The sequence below is a fragment of the Rhinolophus hipposideros genome (genome assembly GCF_964194185.1).
Source record: "Rhinolophus hipposideros genome assembly, chromosome: 15".
Taxonomy (NCBI): Eukaryota; Metazoa; Chordata; class Mammalia; order Chiroptera; family Rhinolophidae; genus Rhinolophus; species Rhinolophus hipposideros.
Genome location: NC_138061.1, coordinates 6,550,461 through 6,567,505, shown reverse-complemented (window position 1 = coordinate 6,567,505; position 17,045 = coordinate 6,550,461). Strand labels below are relative to the sequence as shown.

The 17,045-nt window shown below is 51.3% G+C and overlaps 1 protein-coding gene across 1 annotated transcript in view; it reads right to left on the bottom strand.

Annotated features, from left to right (window-relative positions):
* The window catches only part of CHST15 (carbohydrate sulfotransferase 15), a 278,611-nt gene that overhangs the window by 79,148 nt on the left and 182,418 nt on the right, over positions 1 to 17,045 (bottom strand). The window contains exons 3-4 of the mRNA XM_081074503.1: positions 954 to 1,201; positions 524 to 687 (exon numbers count right to left, since the gene is read on the bottom strand). The gene's annotated coding sequence lies outside the window, so the exon portion shown is untranslated. The remainder of the gene's footprint in view (positions 1 to 523; positions 688 to 953; positions 1,202 to 17,045) is intronic.

The following is a 17,045-nucleotide window of genomic DNA, read 5'->3' as shown; positions in this document are numbered from 1 at the left end:
CCATCACCACCATCACCATCACCATCACCACCACCGTCACCACCACCATCACCACCATCGTCACCATCACCACCATCGTCACCATCACCACCATTACCACCATCACCATCACCACCATATTCACCACCATCGTCACCACCATCGTCACCATCACCACCATCATCACCAGTAGCAGCAGCAGCAGCAGCAACAGCATCACTCTTATCTATCTCTTCGTGACTATGTCTAAATGCTTTATGCGCATACTATAACTCATCTAATCCTGGTAATCACCCTCTGAGGTGTGTACTATTTATTGTTCCTATTTTGTAAACCAGGAAACTAAGGTTCAGAGAGGTTATGTGGCTTACTTAGTCAGCCAGGTGCCGAGGGGCAGTCTGTCTGTCCAAACCCACAGACGACGTGCCTCACCACCACTGAAACCCTCCTGTCCCAGTCCCAGAACTTAGCACCGGTTCTAGCACACTGGAAGTGCTGTACAAAGTTTGTTGAATGAATACATAAATGATGGTTGCTTTCTCACCTTCCTTTTATGTGGTAGTCTCAGGGGGAGAGGGCTAACCACTTGTGCTGGAGGCAAGTGGCAAGTTATACGCAGAAAAATCTTCATCTTGCAGTCTCCTTCCAGGGCAGTTGACTCCAGACATTTCTTCTCAACTCAATTTTCAGAAGACTTCTGTGATGAACCTTTAGAAAAACAAAAAACTGTAGAAGGAAAGAAGGATAAGATGGACACAGCCCTCATCACTTGCTTCCACCTTGGCACTGAGATTCAAAGGCTTTAGTCCCTCCAGTCCTAGAATAGCCCCTTGTCCCGCACCCCAAATTTGCATAGCCCTCCCCAGTGTACAAAGTAGTTTTAGGTGTCTTATCCCACTAGATTCTGAGATGTGGGGTTATTATCCCCATTTCCATGAGGAGAGTATGGATGCCCAGAGATGCTAGGCAATTACCGCTGCTCAGGCAGCTTCTAAGAGGCCGAGCTGTGTGGCTTGAGCCCAGGTCCTCCGGCATCAGAGCCCACGTGATCTCCCCTGCCCCACACTGACTCTGCCCTGGGAGCAGAGGAGGCCTGCTGGGCTGGGGCCTGAGGCCGCACTGGGAGCCAGGGTTGAGAGCGGAGCTTGCGGGCAGCTCTGGCAGCCTCGTCTCTGGTATCACATTCATTACAAGGGAGCCATTATGCTGATTGTCCTCATTCCTAAGGCGAAAAGAAAAGCAAACACAAGGTAACAAGTGAGAGAAGTGAAAGACTCAGGGAGGCCAGTTCTGGGACAGGGCATAGATGCAGGGAAGAGAGCTGCCAGGGGAGCTGACAGTTTAGATTTTGTCCTTTCATGGCTGACCCTGTGATGCCAGGTTCTGGGGAAAAGAGAGACAGTGCTGTCCACTGAGCAGGGACGGCGTTCAGCTGACTGGTCGCTCAGCCTCCAGGAATCAGCTGAAGGTAGTTGTTTGTCTTTTGCCACCACGCTGCCCTGATTTGCAACCCACTGAGAAAGCCCCTTGGATCTGAATTGACTGTTCACGGTTGGCTCATGGCTTCTTCTAGGGGTGAGAAAATCCACAACCAAAGGCCATAGAAAAAGACCAGGAAAAAGAGGGCCCCCTCTTCTTCCTCAGAACTGTGTCTGGCCCTGGTGCCCAGAGAGGCTGCTGCCATCTCGCCTCTAGCCTGAAAATGAAGCCAACAAGCAGGATTGGGCAGAGCCAAGGGCATCGGGGAGAAACGAGGTCAGAGCCTTGACATCCCATCAAGAGCAGACCCTGCTCTGGACTCCTGGGTCGTGAGATGACAAACGTCCTTATGGGTTAAAGCAGTTTGAGTTCAGACCTTCTGTTATTTAGAGTAAAATCATCCCACACTGATGCACCAGGAGTCTGACCTTATCCTGGGGCAATGGAAGTGCATGGAAAATGTGCTAATGGATGGACGTGTGGGTGGACAAACAGATGGGTAGTCACTGCCTGGTCAAAATGCAAGAGGCTGCCATAAATGAGACAGGCTCTTTAGAAGGGATTATGGGAATCAGGAGCAGGAAGGACTGGAATCTGTAGGAGCTGGAGGCCCAGTAGTCCGTGCCAGCCCCTACTCCTGCAAAGAACCTTTGCAGGCGTGGAAGCCGTGCATGGAGTAGTCTGTCCATTCAGCCACTGAGTCTGTGCTCCAGCCTAGAAGGACATCAGAACCCAACACAACAGGCCTCCCACTGGCATTGTCACACCCACCAGAGGGACAGTGCCCATGAGCTCTCCAACCATGGGGACAGTGCTTTGCCGGACTTGTTAACACACAGTCACCAGAGAACGTGTTTAATTGAAAACACAACCTGTAACGACAGCCATCGCCTCCTTATTCCCTTTTCCAATAAACAAAGGGGGACATCTGGGACCAGAAGCTCAGGAAGTGCCAGTGTGGGGACAGCAGAGAATAAAACAGATCACAAAATTAGGGCATTTGGTCTCGTGTGGGCTGCTCAGATGAGCCACACAGCCTGAGGCAGCCGCCTAATGTATCGTGAATGGTCATTAAATGTTTGGTAAATGGACCAGCGGATGCGCAGGCACTCACGGGACATTCATGGGGAGTTAACCCCAAATCTCTCAGGAGCCTTGGCCATGGAAGTCACGTGGAGTCATACAGCCTTGGGTTAGTGTCGCGGCTCTGCCATTTCCTAACTTGGTGACCATGACGCTGTCACTTCACTCTCTGCTCCTCAGTTCCCCCAACTGTAACACAGGCCTGCGGGGCTCTATTTTGTAAGGGTTAGATCCATGACAGGTGGAGGGGGCAGCTTGGCTCTTTGGAAGAATTGAAAACAGAGAATTAAGGAGGGGTAGAGGGAGGGAGGAACACGAGGGGAAGAGCGGGCTGGAGCTGCAGGCACATGGGCCTGTAATTAGAAATGAACGTTTCCTCACTGTGATTTATAGCCTCCTCAAATTTTGTTCTCTTCCATAGAATAAATACTACACCATTGGGTTCTACTTAAATAGGTTGTTCCACAAACGCTTTCTGTGTCGAGCAGGCTAAGCTTCACCCCTCCTGAGTCCATCTTATCATAAAACAAAAATGGGAGTGTTCTGATGGCACACGAGGTTTCCACGATTTCTCCAGCACCCTCATGTTCACCTAAACTCACCATTGACCTCTAACTTCAAACCTTTAAGACTCATAGGTTCCTCTCCCTTCAGGAGAGTTGCTTGTGTGGTCACTTTTCCATCAGCTTTCAAAACTCCCACAGCATCTCCAGGACAGCAGCCTGTGTGGCCGGCTCCACAGATGAACCCAAGCTATGGGGCTGTCACACCCTTGCCGATGGTAAAGCCTGGAAGTGCACAAATTATATTGCTTTCATATCCAAGAAGCCAGGGCAAAAGATGCCTGTGTTCTAGAATATTCTCTGCATTGTCCTCTATGACCTGATTGCCCTACATAGTCTCCCTTACCCTGTTGTATATAAATGGAGGTCTGAGATCAGCTGTCCCTATTAGCATATGAAAAATCTTCCCATTCTATTGTTTGCCATTATTTTAGAGTCCCCCTCCTAATTCCCACACTTAAGAGCAAACATGTGTGAAAACAGAAAAATGGGGCAGGGGGACTGTAAAAAGGGCAGGATCCAACAATAAACCTTTGTTGCACATGTGCTCCTATCCCCCCACTCACACCCAGCCTCCACCCTGGGGAGGGGCTTGCAATAGCTGGACCTTGCCAAGCCAGCAGGACATCAGTCCTTGTGACAGCAAGGAAACTGAGGCAGAAGCCACCTGCAGGACTGGGCCTTCACAGCTGCTCCAGAGGCACTCCAGGGAGAAGTCAGGTCCATGGCCTCTGGGGGGCTTCCAAGAAAAACCACCTAGGGGCACAGCGAAGGGTCTCATGTTCCCATCAAAGGCCTCAGAACATCTGGTCGGAAGGCTCAGGACAAATCAGTGACCTGTGTTCCTAATAACACAAATATCACTCACCATCCCCCTGAGCAGGGTGTTCTAGGACTACCCCTAGTATCCTGGCCCATGACATGAAGATAGATGGACAGTCAAAAAAAGTCATCGAGATTTCTATGTCATTGTAAAGACTGTATGTGAAGAATGCAGTCAGGGGCTTCTGATGAAGGTGGAAATAGAATGTTCCCCTCTGGTTTTGAAAGTACCAGAAATGAATAGCCTCCTGCAGATGGAAGAAGCTCTGCGGGTAATATTGATTATCTTTGGGGCCAGAAATTGTTTTGCAGTTGCTGATTGAAAGGTTTTCTATTAATTCCTACTGGCAGGCAGAATAAGAAATATCGAATACCTAATTGCTTTTGAAATAATTGCACCCCCAAATGTAATGTCTTAACCAACGTGTCACGCAATCGATATTTTGCTGAACCGGGGTGGTTTGGAAGGCAATGAAAGGTCAGGCCTGGGGGAAGGGGTACACTAAGGCATTGAGAGGTGGGGTTGCTGCCACTTTAGTCCTGGCTTCCGTCTCAAAGGTTCTGGGTATATCTGCAAAGCTGGTTGAATAGGAAGTCCCCATCAGGGCCTAGGGACACAGAAGTGGGGCCCTTTGCTGGAAGCAGCTGTGGGGGAAAGTATAGATTGCTGAGCTAGGAATCAGAGACATGAGCTGCACTCACCACCATCCTGACCTAGTGACCTTAAGGAAGTTATCAACCGCTTATGTTTCTATCTTCTCTCCTACAAAATGAGACTGACAAAGAACAACCTCGGGGGCGAGGAGGGGTGAAATCTGGTGAAATAACTCACCGATGCATATGGAAGCATTTTGCCATCTATGAATTCATCAATCCATTTGTTTAAAAAATATTCATTTAGCCCTGCTCTGTAGCAGCACGGTCCTGGATACTAAGGTGACAGCTGTGAATAAGGCAGACAAAATCTCTGCCCTCAGGGAGATTACTCCAGGGAGGAAGGGAAGCGACAAAGAGAGAAACAGGTAAGATGTGTAGCACACTAGATGTACAAAGAAAAAAGCAAATCAGGAAGGGAAGAATGAAAAGGCTGGGCTGAGAGAAATTGACGACTACAGGACAATGTTCTCCAAGAGTTTGGCTGTGACGGGAAGGGGCCGAAGCGGGTGGCAGACGGATTGGAAGTGGGGTCATGGGAGGAGTTTGGTTCATAAGGAGAAAGCACCAGAGTCTGAATGTTGATGGGAGGGAACCCGTAGAGAAAGGAGACCTGGATACAGGAGAAAGAGAAGGAAATTGCTTGAACCGTGTCTTTACAGCAGGGGACAGAAGATGGGATCTGGTGCCAAAGGGTTGGCCTTAGCTGGACACAGACGTGGTCCGTCCACAGTACAAGGACAAAAGACTGTGGAGGCGGACAGGCAGGTGATAGGAGAACCTGTGGATAGTCTCTTAGGTTGTTTTATTTTTCTCCCTGAAGCAGATACCGGGCCATCCGCAGAGAGAGGAGACGGGGTGGCCATCTGACCCTCAGTGGGTGCACCCAGCATTTTGGGCAGTTTTCCTAAGGATGCAGAAGACTAGCTTCTCAGACAGCAATTATGCCTTCCTCCCCACCCACCCTAGGGACATAGGGAATGCCAACGTATTCTATAACATCTCAACCATGTTGCAGGGGTGACAGTACCTCCACTGCCGTTTCTCCTATCTGAACTCACAGACTGGAACACCGCTCAGCAAAGCTGCACCCTTCTTCCTCCTTCGAATGGGAGCCCTGCTAGCTGATAATTCAATTGCTGTTAGCAGCACCACTTTCCAAACACTGGCGTGGGATATTTTAAGTGATTGCTCTAATTGCCCCTGGTTCAGCCCCCTGAATTAAAAAAAAAAAAGAAAAGAAAAGAAAAAAAAAAGAAAGAAAAACCACTAATAGTCCTATGTTACACTGAGAATTTGAAAAAAGAAAATGAAATAATACTTTTTGAAAACCACTCAGTGTTATCCTAAAAATATCTTCTATATGAAATTTTCCTTCAGCCCAAAGACGAGGACTTGGGGTTCCAGAGGAGAATGCTAGGGAGTGGGGAAGCCCAGCTCAGGGTCTCTTCAGACAACACACTTGGCTCAGATCCACACTTGATAAAATCAACACCCTTTTGTAAAGATGCTTCAGGGCTGAGAGCTAGGGGACCACAGAGGAAAATCCACTTTTCTCCAGCAGCCAGGCTACGTCAGAAGCAGCCCCCAAACATCAGCCCAGGCCCTGACGGCAGAGGCCCAGGCTCAGAGGAGACTGTGCCCTCACCTGTCTAAGCCCCCAGGCTCAGCAGAGAGAGCAGCTGCAGGCGAGGCATGTGCTTGGATCAACAGCACCGTTGGGTGTTTCTCAGTGAACCACTGAGGACGAGGACACGGAAGTCCTTGGGACGCGCTCTGACATGGAAGCTCCTGAAGGATAGGACTCGGCCAGGCACTGACCCAGGGTCTGAGCAAACCCTGTCTGCCCCAAAGCAGCCAATAGCCTTGGCCTCACCAGCCCTGGGCCTCTATGCCACTGACTGCCCTCCAATGTCCCCTTGTGCCATGGTCTCTACTGGGGCCTCTTGGCAGCACTAGGCACCAGGAGTCACCCCCCTCTTAGACTCTTTCGCCCTCCCTGCCCTGGTTTCCTCCCACAGCTCTGGCCACTCCTCTCAGCCTGCTTCTCCGCCACCTGCGTTTGTCAGGATTTCTCCTGCAGGCCCTTCTCTGTTTGCTTCCTGTACGATTCCATTCATCTTCTAGGTCTTTGTCGATTCAGTCAACAAATATCTAAGCCCCTGGTACGTGCTAAGCACTGACATAGGTGACCAGACCCTGAGCATTACACTTTAGTGGGGAGGTGGGTAGGAAGAAAGGAAACATGTGGGTCAGGAAACCTTGAGGCTCACGTGAGGATTCCAGCACGGAATGTTAGGCTCCCAGGCTCCGAGCCATACTCAGTTCTGCGGCCGTGAGGAAGTCACTTATCCTCTGTGGGCCTCAGTTTCCCCCATCCATAAAATGACACGGTTGGACTATAATCTCATCTGTAGACCACCAGTGTCCAGTAGAATCTTCTGTGATGACGGACACGTGTGATGCTGGCTTCCGATTCAGCTGTCACTAGTTACGTGGAGGTATTGAACACTAAGGAATTGAGCGCTGTGTTTTATTTAATTTGTATCCATTGAAATCGTACGTGTGGCTAGGGGCTCCCATGTAGGACAGCACAACTCTTGCTGCCCTAACCTCCATCTCAGATGCTCTGTCATTATACGAAAGCATTAGCCGATATCTCAATAAAGTTACCGACAAATTCTCTAGAGTTGATTGACAAAAATCAAGAGAGGACAGTCAGAGGTCAAAACAATTCTGATTTTTAAGTAGGTTGGTTTCTCCTTCCAAAGGCAAAGCCCCCGCACCCCCACGTGAGATCTAGAAGACAATCCTAGCAGTTGTCTAGTTCTGGGGTTCTCCACCCTGGCTGGGCACTAGAATCTGCTAGGGAAGATTTTTAAAAGCACTAAGAAGCAGGTCCCTCCTCAAACTGAGCCAGAATCTCGGGGCCTGGAGCTGGGTCTTCATCGTGCTTTTACGGCTCCCCAGTGATTTTAATGGGCAGCCACTACCTGACCCAACAGCCTCTCTTAATTCATGAGAAACTGAGGTCAGCAGGAAAGAGCGGCTTGTCTGACTCCCGCAGTGAGTTTGTCCCAGAGCCTGAGCGGGACTCCAGCTCCCAAAGCTGCCCGGGCCATGAAGGCTCTGATGCAGGGTTGGTGGGACAGGGTACAGTGCCCACGGGAAATCCTCCTGGTCACTGAGCTGTGACCCAAGCTGGGATTCTGTCTCCTGTCTTTCTAATTTCCCAACCAGTGCATGTTGACATTCTGAAGGATGGCATAAAGAAATCTCCCTTTCCCATTGGGGCATATTATTAAGACTGAGCCCACAAATTTGAGAAAGATAACGCTCCTCCATCACATTGTAAAATCAGCAATTTCCCCACCCCCCCCAGACACAGATTCACATATAAGCTCATTCCAGACACCGAGAGACCCAGCATCATACTGCACCTCACCAACTTTGCCTGAGGGTGTGGGCGGGTGAGGCTAGGATGGGGCAGTGGAGGGGGAGAGAAGGGAGAGCAGAGTGTGCTGGGCCAAGGTCCCCTTCAGGCTAGGAAGGACCGTCCCCAGTGCAGAGCTGGTTCTGCAGAGCCTTGCGGAGACTTGCGGCTCTCCCTGGGAGACATTTGGTTAGAATGGGCATTCTCAGCCAGCTCAGACTCCAGGCTCCTTCTGGAACAGGGAACTGGCCACTCCCCAAGAGCCTTGCCTTCACTCCCAGGATCCTTCAGTGAGCCCTTGGGGTCAGCAGCTGGCTCACACCCAGCTCATGTCCAATGGGTGACAAATGTTTCCTTTGCTACTTTTGTTTATTCCCAAAGTCAGCCTGGCCTGGTGTCATGCAGGGCGTCATGCAGGGTCTCAGCTCCCGCTCCCCACATAAGAATGCAGGACATGGTGAGGCCAAAAAGGAACACCCACGGAGCCATAGATAGGGGAGTCATACCACTGTAGTCTCGCTGGCGGCTGGGTTGGAAACACAGGAAGCAGGAGCCACACGATCCTCAATCCACACTCTGCCACACTCCGCCCTTGCCAGCTCAGCCCCCATCTTCTTGCCGGCCCCCATTCTCTGCTAGCGTAGCCACAGCCGTTATATTAGTGGCCAATGGCTCACTGGTTACAGCTGTCGGCCAACTAGCCACAGCTGATGGCCATCCCATCACAGTTGATGGCCATTTACTACCTGAGCCAGCACCTTTCTATGTGAGGCCGAGAGCCTGGAAACAGCACTCCTGGCTCTGTCCCCACACCTGGGGACCCAGCCATGGCAGACCTGGGTGCAAATCTTGGCTTCCTCACTTACTAGCTGTGTCATGTCCTATCTGACCTTCAACTTCTTCATCTATAAGATGGAACCCACCTCTTGGGACAGTGCTAAGCACACAGCAAGAGTTTGATAAGTGTCGGTTGTTTCCCCTCCCCTCCCCGGCCCATCACTACCTGCCCATGGTCAGCTTCCCCGGACCTGGATCCAGGTCTCGTTTTCTTTTGTTGTCTCCCGAGCATTTCTCAGTGCCTGGCAAGGGGCTAAGCACAATGGACATTCAGCAAATGTATGTTCAATGCTTTAAAAATGCCAGAAGGAGAAAACACAGGAATTGCTCCCCGCACCCCCACTCCTTGTTTCTTCCCCAGGAATTGGAACTGAAAACTGCCTTCCCTTCACTGATAAACCTGAAAAACAGACTGTCTTACAGCCATTTCCTCAGTTACAAACCTCACGGCATCAAACACATTCCCTTCAAACAATAGGAGGAAATGAGGGGGAACTGAGAACACTGCCTGAATATTGCAGAATTGTTCAGAAGCCTTACATTTTAGATGCTGGTGGCATGAAGAGGAGGAGACCCGGGAGCTGGCAGGCTTGACAGTAAAGGAAAACAGGAAATGGGGTATGTGTGTGTGTGTGTGTGTGTGTGTGTCTTGTGGCATGAGCTCCATTCACAGATGCAGACAGAACCAAGGCCATTGCAGCCTGGGGTGCTTTCTGACTCCCTGGGAGTTCTCCAGGCAGCAGGGGCAACCCCCAAGGATGGGAAGATGGAGTCCCCGTGTGGTGAAAGGTGTTAGGAAATCTGTAGACGACATAGAATGCCCAGGACCTAAGAATGCTCTCTCAGGAAAGCCAGTGTCCACTTTTATAATGGATGAGCCTGGGTTTTTGATATGGTTTCTGATGGAAAAAAGATAGAAGGGCGGGGAACTGTTGATTTGTAGGGTAGTCAGAGCTCGGAAAGAGCTCGCGAGGCCTGACTCCTAATGCCTGCCACACCACTGCCTGGGTTAGGGGGACGAGCCCACCCAGAGAGCTCAGAAACAGCCCAAAGAATTCAGGTGGAGCTGGGAAGTCATTACCACTCAAAGTCTCTCTGTCTCCATCTCTCTCTTTTTCCCCTGGACCACATGGTCTCTCTCTCTCTCTAGTTCTTTCTTTTCTGATCTGCCACAAATCCGCGTGACCTTGCATTTCAATGTGCACCACTCATGGACTAGCCGCAGGCTACTTGGTCCGGTTCTTCATTTCATAGATATCTATAAGCTGCCCACCGTTTGCCTGGCACTGTCAGGCACTGTCCTCACCCTGAGGACGAAGGTTGAGCAAGGCAGACTGACCCCCATGGGCTTACATTATCGTTCCAATTCTCCAGGGAAATAGTTTGACCAATCGAAGGACTAGCTGGTCTTAGGTTACTGTCACCCCTGGAACAATCAACTATAGCAAGAAGAGTCACATGATACCAAAATCACTAAACTTGAACCTTTGCTGGAGCTATGAGAAGGCCAGATCCAGCCTGCCACTTGTCTTTGTAAATAAAGTTTTATTGGAACACAGCCATATCCATTCATTCACATATCATCTGTGGCTATCTTCACACCCACCTGGCCGAGTTGATAGGTGTGACAGAAACTATAGGGCCTGCAAACCTACAATATTTACTATCTGACACGTGACAGAAAAAGTTGGCTGAACTCTGAACTGGAACAACAGATATGAAAACCCATGAGTGCCACAAAGTACTGTATAAACATAAGGAGTTACAGTGACAGTTGTATTGTCCCTCATCCTGTCAGGACTTCAAGAGTCAGCTGGATCCCCTGGAGAAAGGATCAAACATTCTGGATGGTATTTTCCATGGGGCCAGAATCTAGGCCATTTGCCAATACCAGATGGAGCTGGTCTGTCCAGGTCCTGCTGCGTGTGGACGTGAATTCTGCTGAGATTCTCAAGACGGCATGAACCCACACAAAGATGAAAGGAGGTACCATTGTACACCCAGATGTTGTGCTCAGCGCCTCATAACCATTACCTCATCAATCCTCCCAACAGCTTTACGAGGCCAGCTCTGCTTTTGCCCAATTTTATTGAAACCGAGGCTTCGAGAGGCCCCACAGTTCAGTAAAAGATAAAGCCAGAATGGAACCCAGTTCTGCAGACACCGGGGCGCTCCTGCCCTCCTCCCCAGGCTAACATGTTATATATATATATATATATATATATATATATATATATATATATATATATATATATATATATATATATATATATATATATTATCCACCCAGTTAAAGTGTGAGTGCGTAATCTGCGCCAAATAGCAGGCTGGGTGTTTGGGGGGAACAGGAAGAATGAGGAATAAGGTGTGGCCCTTGCTTCAGGGAGAGAACACATGGGACGAGTACGGACATAGATGACACTAGAAGCAGAATGAAACTAGCGCCGTGGCAGCAGAAAAGACAAACCCTCAGGAAGCTTGCTGCTGAGCAGCATTGCAGCAAATACTCCTGCACCCAGGGCACTGGCAGGGACAGTCGCCTTTGCCAAGCCCCGTTCCTCGTCTGCTTTGGACTGCATTTCCCAGGCGGCCCTGCGTAGGTGTGGCCCCGTGGCCGCTGTGACAGGTCCCCACACCGTGGGTTCTCCTAGTTCGCTGGAATGGAGATGGCCCCAGAGAGACTGTAGCTGCACATGAAGATGACATTGAAGATGATGAGTCACAAGACAGAAGGAGTCAGGGTGACCAAGTCAGCGGCTCCGGTCGGCTGCTGCTGGGGTTGTGTTCTCGGGCACGACCCAGAACAAACCGTGAAATCTGGGGGTTGTTTGCTGCAGGAGCGAGCACGAGCCCACACACTGGTTCCCAACTTTGTCCTGCAACTGAAGTCACACGTGTTTGACATCTAGATCTCCGGACTCCACCCTAGGTGTCCTGATTCAATAGACGCAGGATGTGGCCTTAGCGTGCACACTGGCAATACTCATCCTACGTGATTCTGGAACGAACCCTGGTTAAGATTCACTGGTGCCTAGAAAACTCCCTCATTTTACAGATTTTACAGAAAATGAGACACCGAGAAGTCACTGTACCAGGTCACACAGGTAGTCAGGGGCAGAGGTAAGACCCAAACTTTGGTTTGGTACACTAATTAGACCTGATTGTACACTAATTTCCGGGTTATACAGTAAGTCCCTTGACTGTACACTAACTTCCCTAGTAGGAGGCTAACCAGTCCTGGTTGCACACTAACTTCTCTAGTTGGCGGTTAACTTGTCCTTGTTATACACTAACTAATCCTGGTTGCACACTCACTTCCCGGATTGTACACTAACTAGTCTTGGTTGTACACTAACATGTCCTTGCTGTACACTAACTTTCCCTGGCTGTACTCTAGTCCTAGTTGAACCCTAACTTGTCCTGGTTGACACACGTCTTTGTCAAACTATGTCTGTTCTGTTTCTCTCCTGTCTGTCTCCCAAACCAGCTGTGAGCTATGGAGTCAGAGCATACTGACTCTCCTTCCCCTGCCCCCACCCCGGCTCAGCGCCCAGTGGGTCCTGGCACATAGTAGGTGTTTCTTAACACTCACGAGCACAGCTGTCAGTTCCAGGCAGGATTTTAAGTTAACGTTCCTGCAAGTGTGATCCTAGCTGCAAGTTGGTGAATGGTTAAGGAGCAGTCGTCGCCTGCAGCACCATTATCCTCAATGAGGGGATTTAGGTTCATTAGATTTTGGCATTTACCAAGGAAAAAAATTTACCTGGGGGCTCAGAAGAAAATTCCATTTCATATTTTAAAGTCACAGCCTAGTTTTTAAATTTCCTAATGGATTTATAACAAGAGAAAAATTACCTCTTAATATGCTGTGCTTGCCAGACTCCAAATCGATTCCCATTGTGAGTTCGGCTGTATGACCTCTTTGCTACAGAGCCCTGATCTTCCCTAGGCCTCTGCACTGAGCACTCTCACAGAAGCTACTTCCCCAGAGAGAGCTAGTCAGGGGTTCCCCTGCCCCAGCCCTCCTGCCGAGGTCCCTGAGGGTGCCTCCCCCATCACGCACACGCACAGCCAGGAGAGCACCCTGGGATGGAGGTAGATGCCAGCTGTTGGGGTTAGAACCTCCAGAAGGAGCCTAAAAGACCTCCTTGCTCACCTTCTGGTAAAGCATAAGAAACCAGAGGCCCAGAGGTAGGCTTGGAAGGTGAATTGGATGCAAATCCAGATTGGACTTCCAATCTCTTCCCCTCCACCACCCTTTCACCCACCCAACGCTCGCTGGGCACCCTGGCCCCTGGTCTCACTGGGCATGGGCTCATGCTGTGCCTCTTGGCTGCAGACCCCTTGTGGACAGGGAGGCAGCATGGAGAGAAAAAGACAACTCTGCTAGCATTTGCTGTGTTCATCAAGTGCCTTCTCCACGACCTACACAGTGCCAAGTGTCTTCAGATGTTATCAATTCTCATTAGAACGGAATTCTTTTCAGCTGAATCCCCAGAGTCACAGAACTGGAGAGAAATTCCCCAAAAGAAAGAGGGGGCGGTGTTCTATTGTGAGCAGACCCAACATAAATGCACATGATGTTTTTGTCTCTAAAATATGTTGTCTAAGATTCAGAGAGGCTCAGAGGTTGTCAAAGGCCATACAGCTAGGGTCTCAGTCAGCTCGTGCTGCTGCGACAACATACCCCAGGGAGTATCCAGGGGGCTTAAACAAGAGACACTTATGTTCTCACAGTTCTTCCAGGGGAAGCCCAAGGTCAGACTGCTGACAGTTTGTTTCTGGTGAGAACTCTCGTCCTGACTTGCAGATGGCTCGCCAGGTACTCACATGGCGGAGAGAGACCCATCTCTCAGGTGTCTCTTCTATTATAAGGGCACAAATCCCATCATGGAGGCCCACCCCCATGACCTCATCTAACCCTAAGTCCCTCCCAAAGGTTCCATCTCCAAATGCCACCACACTGTGGACTAAGGCTCCAACATATGAATTTGGGGGGACACAAGCATTCAGTCAATAACAACTGGCACATGGCAGAGCTCGGATGGGCCCCCTCCACTCCCCACTGCTATAGTTTGGTGGTTCTGGGGGTAAAGCCAAAGTGAGCCCCTCTAGCCAGAGGACCCCCCCTTACCTTCATTCTTGACCCAAACACAAAGCACCGAGGCAGCTGCTTTCTGGGACTCCCATTTCTAGAAATCTTCATCTTGCTCACATTCGAAAGGATTCGAGCCTTCCCATGGCATATCTGGTCACCTGGCCCTCAAGCCGTTGGACCTTGCACCCCAGTACTAGAGAGCCACAGCCACCCACCCTGGAGGCTGAGCACATTCTCCCCTGCTCTTCTGCCGGGTGGCACACACGCTGCGACAGTAGGGAGAGAGTGTTAAAACAGACGACCCACAAATTAGAGGGAGACCCAGAGTGGCTAAGGGGACAGATACAATTCCTGCTGCCATTCCTGCCCAATGGCAGTGAAGGACCTAGGGCAGCATTTTCTTTAATGTTTGAAAACCACAGAGCTGAGGTTTCTCAGAAGCACCTCAACTTCTTTGTTGGGGTCCCCATCTGTCCTCTGGGCTGCCAACAAGCACCCGCTGTATCCACATAGACCTATGGGAAGTGCCCTCCACGCGCCCTCGGCCCAGGGTTTTCCTCAGAGCATCCTGAGATGTGAGGTGCTGGAGTTGGCAACGTTGGATCAACTCCCAGGCTGTGCTTCCAACACAAGGAGTATCTGAGGGTCCGGGGAAGGCAGTCCCCCTTCACCCAGCGCCCCAGGTCGGACTCTTGTTAGCTGTGTGGCCTTGAGCTTCAGTCTTCTCATTCACAACTGAATGGGTTACACTGGATGAGCACTGAGGACCTTTCTAGACCTGGGGCGCTCTGGACATCAAGAAAGCCACGACAGGGGAAGTTGGTTCACCCAGGAAAGCCAAGACTTTCAGGTACCTGGACCCAGGGTCAGGTCCTGGCCCTGCCCCATCTCAGCTGAAGACCACAGACACCTGAAGTAACCTGTGAGGCCCAGCTCTCTGGTTTCTAAATCAAAGGGTTGGGACAAAGAAATGAGACAGTGGCCTGCATGGGTGCTCAGGGCGTGACCAGGTGGATCTTCCCGCCTTGCCATCCGTGGTGCCCCTCCCCCATGGCCACCAGGCATTCCCCTCAGAGCAAGTCCTAGAGCTGGGGCTTCCTGGCCTGTAACCCACTCACCAGCCTCCCCTGGGGGCCTGACAGACAAGCCCGAGGTACCCTGGCTTCAGAGAACTCAATTCTCCTTGGACAGATCAGGCCATCAGGGCTTTCTCTTAAGTAAGTGACCAGCCTCTGTAATGAGCCAGTGAGTCAGGCTGAGCTTGCCTCACCCTACCCTGAGCTGCCCCCAGGGGCCCATCCAGCAGTGGAGTGGCCTACAGAAATAAGTGTTAAGCCTTTGAGTGATTTATCCAATCTGTAGTCTGTTCAGCAGACCACAGAGGGCACTTCCCTGCGGGCACACACACACCCACACTTGAGCTGCTCCAGCCCTGGAATGATCATCTACCCCAATGCCCCCAGCCCCTGGGTGACCCTCGGAAGGCTCCCAGACACCAGCTCCCAGCTTCTCCTCCTCTTGACACTGACCAGACATCAGCCCAGCCAGGCCCGCTTTTTGTCCTCTTCCCTGCTTGGCCTGCCACCATTCCTGCCCTCCTCACTCTCCATCCCTCCCCTGACACACACACACACACACACACCCCCCTGCTCAGGGCTCCTGTGTCTGGGGATTTAGCTGGGGCTGTGGCATTGGCCAGATATGGTTAAGGACATTGATGGCTCCCTGTCACACAGGGGACCCTGCTCGCTGCACCATTTGTCGTGTGGGGCGGCAGGCGGGGTCTCAGCTCCTGCTCCCCACATAAGAACGCAGGACATGGTGAGGCCAAAAAGGAACACCCACGGAGCCATAGATAGGGGAGTCAAAGCAATATATTCTCGCTGGCAGATATCGCTATATTCTCACTGGGCGGCATCCTCCTCTCTGCAATCCGCTCTTGCTAGCCCCTATTCTTTTTTCTGCTAGCGTAGCCACAGCAGTTATATTAGTGGCCAATGGCTTACGGGTTACAGCTGACGGCCAACTAGCCACAGCTGATGGCCATCTGATCACAGTTAATGGCCATTTACTACCCGAGCCAGCAGCTTTCTATGTGAGGCCGAGAGCCTGGAAACTGCTTTTTGGGGCTTTGTCCCCACACTCCCTGATGCCAGAGTGTCTAGCTGGACTCTGGCTTCACCAGGGGCTGCAAGGAAACCCCTGTAGAGCCTGTCTCAGCACCATGATGGCGGACAGGCTGACTATGGACCCTCAGGCTCCTTCTCTGAGCTGAGTGCTCCTTGATGGGCTCTGTTTCCACCCCACCACACCTGCTGCAAGGTGCAGAGGGCTGAGCCAGAAAGGAGGGGAGGGGTCAGCCGAGGCACAGAAAGGAGGTGGTGGCCACACAGAGGCTCCAGTCACGCAGCCCTGAGAGAGGCCCCCAGGCCATGCTGAGGACTCAGTCTTGGGTCCTAAGACAATGGCAAATGAAAGGCTTCAGGATGTTTTAGGCAAGAGGGTGACTTGTTCAGATGGTCACTAGGACCAAGTGACGATATGTCTTCAAGAAGGGCCAACTCCTTTGTGCAGAAGCAAACCTCTATGCACTTTCCTCTGCCACCAATTTCCCTTCCCAGGACAGTGGCAAGCCCAGCTCCTGACCTTCCAAAAGCCCAGCACGTAGCCTCCCAGACCCTGCAACCGGACAGCCAGCCTCCCCCAGCCTGTGAGCCCAGTGCGGCTGCAGAAGCCGGGGTCCTAGAACAGAGGAGGCAGCCAGCAGCACTGAGGGTTGGCTGTGGCTTCATGCAGAGGCTCTGGCAGGGCCTGCGGGCCGGGGCCCATGTGTGTCAGGTGAAGGGAAAGGCGTGGGACCCCAGGACAGGGCCCGGAATCCCGGCCCCACCGCCAACTACCGTGTGATTGTGGTCAGTTGCTGCCATCCCCGGGCCCTGGTTTCCTTTTCCAGGAAGGAGACAACCAAGCAAGCCTCGCAGTGCCCAGGCCGGCCTGTCTCCTCTCCCTGCTATCCCCACCCCCCCCATCTCCTTCCTCACACTTCCTCTTTCATCATTTCCTCCTCAAACCCTCAAAACAGTCCCAGTGGGAGCAG